The sequence below is a fragment of the Nerophis ophidion genome, linkage group LG21, assembly GCF_033978795.1.
Source record: "Nerophis ophidion isolate RoL-2023_Sa linkage group LG21, RoL_Noph_v1.0, whole genome shotgun sequence".
In the NCBI taxonomy this organism is placed as follows: Eukaryota; Metazoa; Chordata; class Actinopteri; order Syngnathiformes; family Syngnathidae; genus Nerophis; species Nerophis ophidion.
In genome coordinates this window covers 43,095,337-43,104,962 of record NC_084631.1, presented here as the reverse complement: position 1 = coordinate 43,104,962, position 9,626 = coordinate 43,095,337, and positions in this window count along the sequence as shown.

Below are 9,626 nucleotides of genomic sequence, written 5' to 3'. Positions count from 1 at the left end.
ATTTGGTGGACTGAGCAGGAGGACACCTGGTGAGCGGGAAAAACTCACCTGGCGACCAGGAGGACACCGGGTGAGCGGGAAGAACTCACCTGGCGACCAGGAGGACACCGGGTGAGCGGGAAGAACTCACCTGGAGACCAGGGTGAAGAGTCTGCGTGTGACGTCATAGATACACCGCCGTAATCTGCTTCAAAGGAGGGGGAGGGGGGTGACTTGTCCTTTCTTCCTCTTCGTCGTCGTCGTCGTCGTCTTCTTCTTCCTGCCGCTTGTAAACAGTGTACAAGTATCCAGTAAGTGCAGTGTGCAAGTGTGCAAGAGTGCAGTGTGCAAGTGTGCAAGTGGACTTAGTTGTGAGAGTGGCGCGGCTTCACGGTGGGAGGGGCGCTGGCCGGGCTGTGGGCAGCAGGAGGCGAGGCGTAGTAGCGAGGCCACGCCCACCCTTAAAGGGGCCAGCGCGGCCAAAACAAAGGGAAAGTGCTGATCGTTTCATAACAAGGTGACGTCACTTGAAAGGCCAACTGCAACATGCGCAAGTTGAATGGAGGACAACGTCTTTGTTGTCGAACACTTGACAGACTTAGATGACGTCATGCCAACTACAAAGACATGACAGAGTTAGATGACGTCATACCATCATATTTATAGTCAGACATATTTATAGTCAATATATTTATGGTCAGACATATTTATAGTCAACATAACTATAGTCAACATATTTATAGTCAACATATGTATAGTCAACATATTTATAGTCAGACATATTTATAGTCAGACATATTTATAGTCAACGTATTTATAGTCAAACATATTTATAGTCAGACAGTTATAGTCAACATATTTATAGTCAGACATATTTATAGTCAACATATTTATAGTCAGGACATACTTGAAGTCAGACATATTTATAGTCAACATATTTATAGTCAGACATATTTATAGTCAACATATTTATAGTCAGACATATTTATAGTCAACATATTTATAGTCAACATATTGATAGTCGGGACATACTTAAAGTCAGACATATTTATAGTCAACATGTTTATAGTCAACATATTTATAGTCAGACATTTATAGTCAACGTATTTATAGTCAAACATATTTATAGTCAGACATATTTATAGTCAGACATATTTATAGTCAATATATTTATGGTCAGACATATTTATAGTCAACATATTTATAGTCAACATATTGATAGTCGGGACATACTTAAAGTCAGACATATTTATAGTCAACATATTTGTAATCAACATATTTATAGTCATACATATTTATAGTCAACATATTTATAGTCAGACATATTTATAGTCAGACATATTTATAGTCAACATATTTATAGTCAGACATATTTATAGTCAGACATATTTATAGTCAATATATTTATAGTCAACATATTGATAGTCGGGACATACTTAAAGTCAGACATATTTATAGTCAACATATTTATAGTCAACATATTTATAGTCAACATATTGATAGTCGGGACATACTTAAAGTCAGACATATTTATAGTTAACATATTTATAGTCAGACATATTTATAGTCAACATATTTATAGTCAACATATTTATAGTCGGGACATATTTATAGTCAACATATTTATAGTCGGGACATATTTAAAGTCAGACATATTTATAGTCAACATATTTATAGTCAGACATATTTATAGTCAACATATTTATAGTCAGGACATATCTAAAGTCGGACATATTTATAGTCATACATATTTATAGTCAACATATTTATAGTCAGACATATTTATAGTCAACATATTTATAGTCAACATATTGATAGTCGGGACATACTTAAAGTCAGACATATTTATAGTCAACATATTTATAGTCAACATATTTATAGTCAGACATATTTATAGTCAACGTATTTATAGTCAAACATATTTATAGTCAACATATTTATAGTCAACATATTTTTAGTCAGACATATTTATAATCAAACATATTTATAGTCAACATATTTATAATCAACATATTTATAGTCAACATATTTATAATCAACATATTTATAGTCAGACATATTTATAGTCAACATATTTATAGTCAGGACATATTTAAAGTCGGACATATTTATAGTCATACATATTTATAGTCAACATATTTTTAGTCAGACATATTCATAATCAAACATATTTATAGTCAACATATTTATAGTCAGGACATATTTAAAGTCAGACATATTTATAGTCAACATATTTAGGCGCAAACTGGCAGCCACGCTTCCGTCAGTCCACCCCAGGGCAGCTGTGGCTACAGATGTAGCTTACCACCACCAGGTGTGAATGAATGATGGCTTCCCACTTCTCTGTGAACGCTTTGAGTATCTAACAATAGAAATGCGTGATATAAATCTAATCCAGTATTATTAATTTAAAAAAAACATTATGGTCTTACCTTTACTTAGAAATGAAGTCCATGCCAGCTCCTTCGAAACAAAAGCATTGCTAACTCTTTTATTGAAGTCTTCCTTATCTTTCTTCAGGTTTAAAAGTCTCTCTGTCTCATAGTCCTCATTGTCACCGACGTCCCACTGGGTGTGAGTTTTCCTTGCCCTTATGTGGGCCCACAGAGGATGTCGTAGTGGTTTGTGCAGCCCTTTGAGACACTAGTGATTTAGGGCTATATAAGTAAACATTGATTGATTGATTGATTGATAAAAAAAATCGTTTTCATTATGAGTATATATTGTATTATAAATGATAAATGGGTTGTACTTGTATAGCGCTTTTCTACCTTCAAGGTACTCAAAGCGCTTTGACACTACTTCCACATTTACCCATTCACACACACATTCACACACTGATGGAGGGAGCTGCCATGCAAGGCGCCAACCAGCCCCGCGACCCCGAAAGGGAATAAGCGGTAGAAAATGGATGGATGGATGGAACTTCAAGAAAGAAAAAAACGATTTTCAATTTGTCTGATGAAGGATGCAAATCCAAATAGCAATTCCTTTGAAAATGTATTATTTCACTCTGTTGTGTTTGCATGAATACCAACAGAAAATAAATCAAAGCGTTTTCTAATACAATTCATCGCCCTAAAAGCCCTAAAAAAATACATGTCCATCCATCCATCCATTTTCTACCGCTTATTCCCTTTCGGAGTCGCGGGGGGCGCTGGCGCCTATCTCAGCTACAATCGGGCGGAAGGCGGGGTGCACCCTGGACAAGTCGCCACCTCATCGCAGGGCCAAAAAAATACATGTATTTGTCATAATTCTGCTTTATTAAAAAAATGGACCGATACAGAAACAGTCATCATAGAGTTTGTAGCCAAAGTTGATTTCCAACACTATTATTATTCATTGAGCTGACTGACAGCTGCCTTTTAACAGGTGTAGCAAAGCCTTTTTGGAAGCTAACCACACATGTTCAAACATGATTGACAGATCCCTCGGCACAGCACTTGGTTTTAGGGAAACAATGTTGATTATCTTCAAATAAACAATCTGGAAGCGTCCATAATGAACATCCGCACGCCCACATCATCAAAGTGAGCAGTCAGCACAATGTCACTTTTCATCAAAACAGCTTCAACGATTGGCGCCAAAACAACAACAACAACATGTCATTAATGAAAGATTGATTTTCATCAGCATAGCTAATTAAGCAGAGGCTGCACCGCACTAATCTTTCAGTAAGAAGAAGTGAGCACATACTCTTTCTGCTCTACTGTTACTACTCTATTTGTGTACTGTTACTGCTGTACATTCTGTGCTGTTACTACTCTATTTGTGTACTGTTAATCAGAATCAGAATCAGACATACTTTATTAATCCCCGAGGGGTAATTAATTTTTTAGCACAATCCCATTAAAGATCAGACAAACATGACAGGGAGACAGAACAGGATCAAACATTACAGGGAGACGGAGCAGGATCAAATATTACAGGGCGACAGAACAGGATTGAATATTACAGGGAGACAGAACAGGATCAAACATGACAGGGAGACAGAACAGGATCAAACATTACAGGGAGACAGAACAGGATCAAACATGACAGGGAGACAGAACAGGATCAAACATTACAGGGAGACAGAACAGGATCAAACATTACAGGGAGACGGAACAGGATCAAACATTACAGGGAGACAGAACAGGATCAAACATTACAGGGACACAGAACAGGCTCAAACATTACAGGGAGACAGAACAGAATCAAACATTACAGGGAGACAGAACAGAATCAAACATTACTGGGAGACAGAACAGGATCAAACATTACAGGGAGACAGAACAGGATCAAAAATTACAGGGAGACAGAACAAGATCAAACATTACAGGGACACAGAACAGGATCAAACATGACAGGGAGACAGAACAGGATCAAACATTACAGGGAGACAGAACAGGATCAAACATTACAGGGAGACGGAACAGGATCAAACATTACAGGGAGACAGAACAGGATCAAACATTACAGGGACACAGAACAGGCTCAAACATTACAGGGAGACAGAACACGATCAAACATTACAGGGAGACAGAACAGAATCAAACATTACTGGGAGACAGAACGGGATCAAACATTACAGGGAGACAGAACAGGATCAAAAATTACAGGGAGACAGAACAAGATCAAACATTACAGGGAGACAGAATAGGATCAAACATGACAGGGAGACAGAACAGGATCAAACATTACAGGGAGACAGAACAGAATCAAACATTACAGGGAGACAGAACCGAATCAAACATTACTGGGAGACAGAACAGGATCGAACATTACAGGGAGAAAGAACAGGATCAAACATGACAGGGTGACAGAACAGGATCAAACATTACAGGGAGACAGAACAGGATCAAACATTACAGGAAGATAGAACAGGATCAAACATTACAGGGAGACAGAATAGGATAAAACATTACAGGGAGACAGAAAAGGATCAAACATCACAGGGAGACGGAACAGGATCAAACATTACAGGGAGACAGAACAGGATCGAACATTACAGGGAGAAAGAACAGGATCAAACATGACAGGGTGACAGAACAGGATCAAACATTACAGGGAGACAGAACAGGATCAAACATTACAGGAAGATAGAACAGGATCAAACATTACAGGGAGACAGAATAGGATAAAACATTACAGGGAGATAGAATAGGATAAAACATTACAGGGAGACAAAACAGGATCAAACATCCCAGGGAGACGGAACAGGATCAAACATTACAGGGAGACAGAATAGGATCAAACATTACAGGGAGACAGAATAGGATCAAACATGACAGGGAGACAGAACAGGATCAAACATTACAGGGAGACAGAACAGAATCAAACATTACAGGGAGACAGAACCGAATCAAACATTACTGGGAGACAGAACAGGATCGAACATTACAGGGAGAAAGAACAGGATCAAACATGACAGGGTGACAGAACAGGATCAAACATTACAGGGAGACAGAACAGGATCAAACATTACAGGAAGATAGAACAGGATCAAACATTACAGGGAGACAGAATAGGATAAAACATTACAGGGAGACAGAAAAGGATCAAACATCACAGGGAGACGGAACAGGATCAAACATTACAGGGAGACAGAACAGGATCGAACATTACAGGGAGAAAGAACAGGATCAAACATGACAGGGTGACAGAACAGGATCAAACATTACAGGGAGACAGAACAGGATCAAACATTACAGGAAGATAGAACAGGATCAAACATTACAGGGAGACAGAATAGGATAAAACATTACAGGGAGATAGAATAGGATAAAACATTACAGGGAGACAAAACAGGATCAAACATCCCAGGGAGACGGAACAGGATCAAACATTACAGGGAGACAGAATAGGATCAAACATTACAGGGAGACAGAATAGGATCAAACATTACAGGGAGACAGAATAGGATCAAACATTACAGGGAGACAGAATAGGATCAAACATTACAGGGAGACAGAATAGGATCAAACATTACAGGGAGACGGAACAGAATCGCTGACGGGTCTGCCAACATCCGGCGTCCCTTACAAAAAAGGTGAGATACAGGTAAACAAGTGGGGGAATACAAAAACAAAATAAACAAAATAATGGGTCTAAGCCTGGGCCCCTGGAGAGGGGGTCCAGACTGAGGCCAAGGGAAAAAAACACTCATAGCCATAGCACCCATCCCTCTTAGATGTGTGTAAGAGGGAAGCATCAAACATCAAAGATGACAAAGGACATGAAAGACATTAAAGAGCAGAGCTGATACAAGCAGTCACTTCCACATACAGCTAGGAATAAGAAGTCAAAGAAACATATACACTGTGGTGGCCTCTGCGGTGTTCCACGTTGTCTTCTGCTGGGGTGGAGGGAGTATGGCCAGAGACAGGAGCAGACCCAACAAAGCAACTAAGAGAGCCGACTCCACTCTCGGCCGCCAACCAACTCTCGGCCAGTGTCCAGTCCGCATGGATGAGCGGGGATACGTCCGAGGTGACTGAGGTGTCCGATACCTGCTCATTCAGCCAAGACACCACGAAGCCTCTCCGTCCCGGCGCTCAGTGCTAGCTCCGCAGTCCTCTCTCTTCATCCACATCTCCTCCAGTCTCTCCAAACCGACTCCGGTGTGGCAGAGACCCAGCAGCTGGTCTCCATGGCCAAAAGGCTCCCAGGAGGCAGATCCAGAAGTGCACAAAAAAGCACTGCAGAAGACATAAATGTGCCACCCCTTGTCACACAGTCCCAAAGGGTCCCGGACCTAAGTACATATATATGTATATATATATATATATATATATATATGTACTTTTTTATCCCCCGCCACTTGATACTGCTGGGTCTCTGCTACACCGGAGTCCTTTTACAGAGACTGGAGGAGATGTGGATGAAGAGACAGGACTGCGGAGCTGGCACTGAGCGCCGGGACGGAGAGGCTTTGTGGTGTCTTGGCTGGGTGAGCAGGTGTCGGACACCTCAGTCACCTTGGACGTATCCCCGCTCATCCATGCGGACTGGACACTGGCCGAGAGTTGGTTGGCGTCCGAGAGTGGAGTCGGCTCTCTTGGTTGCTTTGTTGGGTCTGCTCCTGACAACGTGGAACACCGCAGAGGCCACCACAGTGTATCAATCAATCAATCAATGTTTACTTATATAGCCCTAAATCACTAGTGTCTCAAAGGGCTGCACAAACCACTACGACATCCTCGGTAGGCCCACATAAGGGCAAGGAAAACTCACACCCAGTGGGACGTCGGTGACAATGATGACTATGAGAACCTTGGAGAGGAGGAAAGGAATGGATGTCGAGCGGGTCTAACATGATACTGTGAAAGTTCAATCCATAATGGATCCAACACAGTCGCAAGAGTCCAGTCCAAAGCGGATCCAACACAGCAGCGAGAGTCCCGTTCACAGCGGAGCCAGCAGGAAACCATCCCAAGCGGAGGCGGATCAGCAGCGCAGAGATGTCCCCAGCCGATACTAGCTTCTTTGATGTAAGAGGGATGTGTGCTATGGCTATGAGTTGTTGTTGTTTTTTTCCCTTGGCCTCAGTCTGGACCCCCTCTCCAGGGGCCCAGGCTTAGACCTGTTTTTTCCATCATCTTCCGCCTATCCGAGGTCGGGTCGCGGGGGCAGCAGCCTAAGCAGGGAAGCCCAGACTTCCCTATCTCCAGCCACTTCGTCTAGCTCTTCCCGGGGGATCCCGAGGCGTTCCCAGGCCAGCCGGGAGACATAGTCTTCCCAACGTGTCCTGGGTCTTCCCCGTGGCCTCCTACCAGCTGGGCGTGCCCTAAACACATCCCTAGGGAGGCGTTCGGGTGGCATCCTGACCAGATGCCCGAACCACCTCATCTGGCTCCTCTCCATGTGGAGGAGCAGCGGCTTTACTTTGAGTTCCTCCCGGATGGCAGAGCTTCTCACCCTATCTCTAAGGGAGAGACCCAAACTCATTTGGGCCGCTTGTACCCGTGATCTTATCCTTTCGGTCATGACCCAAAGCTCATGACCATAGGTGAGGATGGGAAGGTAGATTGACCGGTAAATTGAGAGCTTTGCCTTCCGGCTCAGCTCCTTCTTCACCACAACGGATCGGTACAACGTCCGCATTACTGAAGACGCCGCACCGATCCGCCTGTCGATCTCACGATCCACTCTTCCCTCACTCGTGAACAAGACTCCTAGGTACTTGAACTCCTCCACTTGGGGCAGGGTCTCCTCCCCAACCCGGAGATGGCACTCCAACCTTTTCCGGGCGAGAACCATGGACTCGGACTTGGAGGTGCTGATTCTCATTCCGGTCGCCAGACCTGTTTTTTATTTTATTTAATTTTATTTTAATCTTCTATTTTTTTCTCCCATTCCCCCCCACCCCACTTGTTTACCTGTATCTCACCTTTTTTGTAAGGGGCGCTGGAAGCCGGCAGACCCGTCAGTGATCCTGTTCTGTCTCCCTGTAATGTTTGTCTGATCTTGAATGGGATTGTGCTGAAAATTGTAATTTTCCTGAAGGAATAAATAAAGTACTATCTAATGTAATTTAATCATGATGTCCCACAGAAAGAAAGGTGTCCACAAGCAAAAGTGTTTGTGAGGTGAAATATTGGAAGAAAAATGTTTCCTTGTGCTGAAGAATGTTTGCTGCAGCCTTGACGTCCTCCTGAAGATGTGACCTTGACACGGAGGCATGGCAACACTCCTTGAAAGTCAGGGAAAAAATGCACACATAACTCAAATATGATGCATATTCTCTGCAAGAAGTTGCACATGCTCAATGCTGTGTTTGTTGAAATGCTAGCGGTCAGCACACGAGCCAGGTAAAGGTAGCGTCAGGTAGCAGCAAATTGCTTCCTTCCATCTAAAGGATGGAAGGAAGCAGCCGAGATAGTCCCTGATGAGGACTAAAGGATGGAAGGAAGCAGCTGAGATAGTCCCTGATGAGGACTAAAGGATGGAAGGAAGCAGCTGAGATAGTCCCTGATGAGGACTAAAGGATGGAAGGAAGCAGCTGAGATAGTCCCTGATGAGGACTAAAGGATGGAAGGAAGCAGCTGAGATAGTCCCTGATGAGGACTCAAGGATGGAAGGAAGCAGCTGAGATAGTCCCTGATGAGGACTAAAGGATGGAAGGAAGCAGCTGAGATAGTCCCTGATGAGGACTAAAGGATGGAAGGAAGCAGCTGAGATAGTCCCAGATGAGGACTAAAGGATGGAAGGAAGCAGCCGAGATAGTCCCAGATGAGGACTAAAGGATGGAAGGAAGCAGCTGAGATAGTCGCTGATGAGGAATAAAGGATGGAAGGAAGCAGCTGAGATAGTCACTGATGAGGACTAAAGGATGGAAGGAAGCAGCTGAGATAGTCCCTGATGAGGACTAAAGGATGGAAGGAAGCAGCTGAGATAGTCCCTGATGAGGACTCAAGGATGGAAGGAAGCAGCTGAGATAGTCCCTGATGAGGACTAAAGGATGGAAGGAAGCAGCTCAGATAGTCCCTGATGAGGACTAAAGGATGGAAGGAAGCAGCTGAGATAGTCCCTGATGAGGACTAAAGGATGCAAGGAAGCAGCTGAGATAGTCCCCGACGAGGACTAAAGGATGGGAGGAAGCAGCTGAGATAGTCCCTGATGAGGACTAAAGGATGGAAGGAAGCAGCTGAGATAGTCCCTGA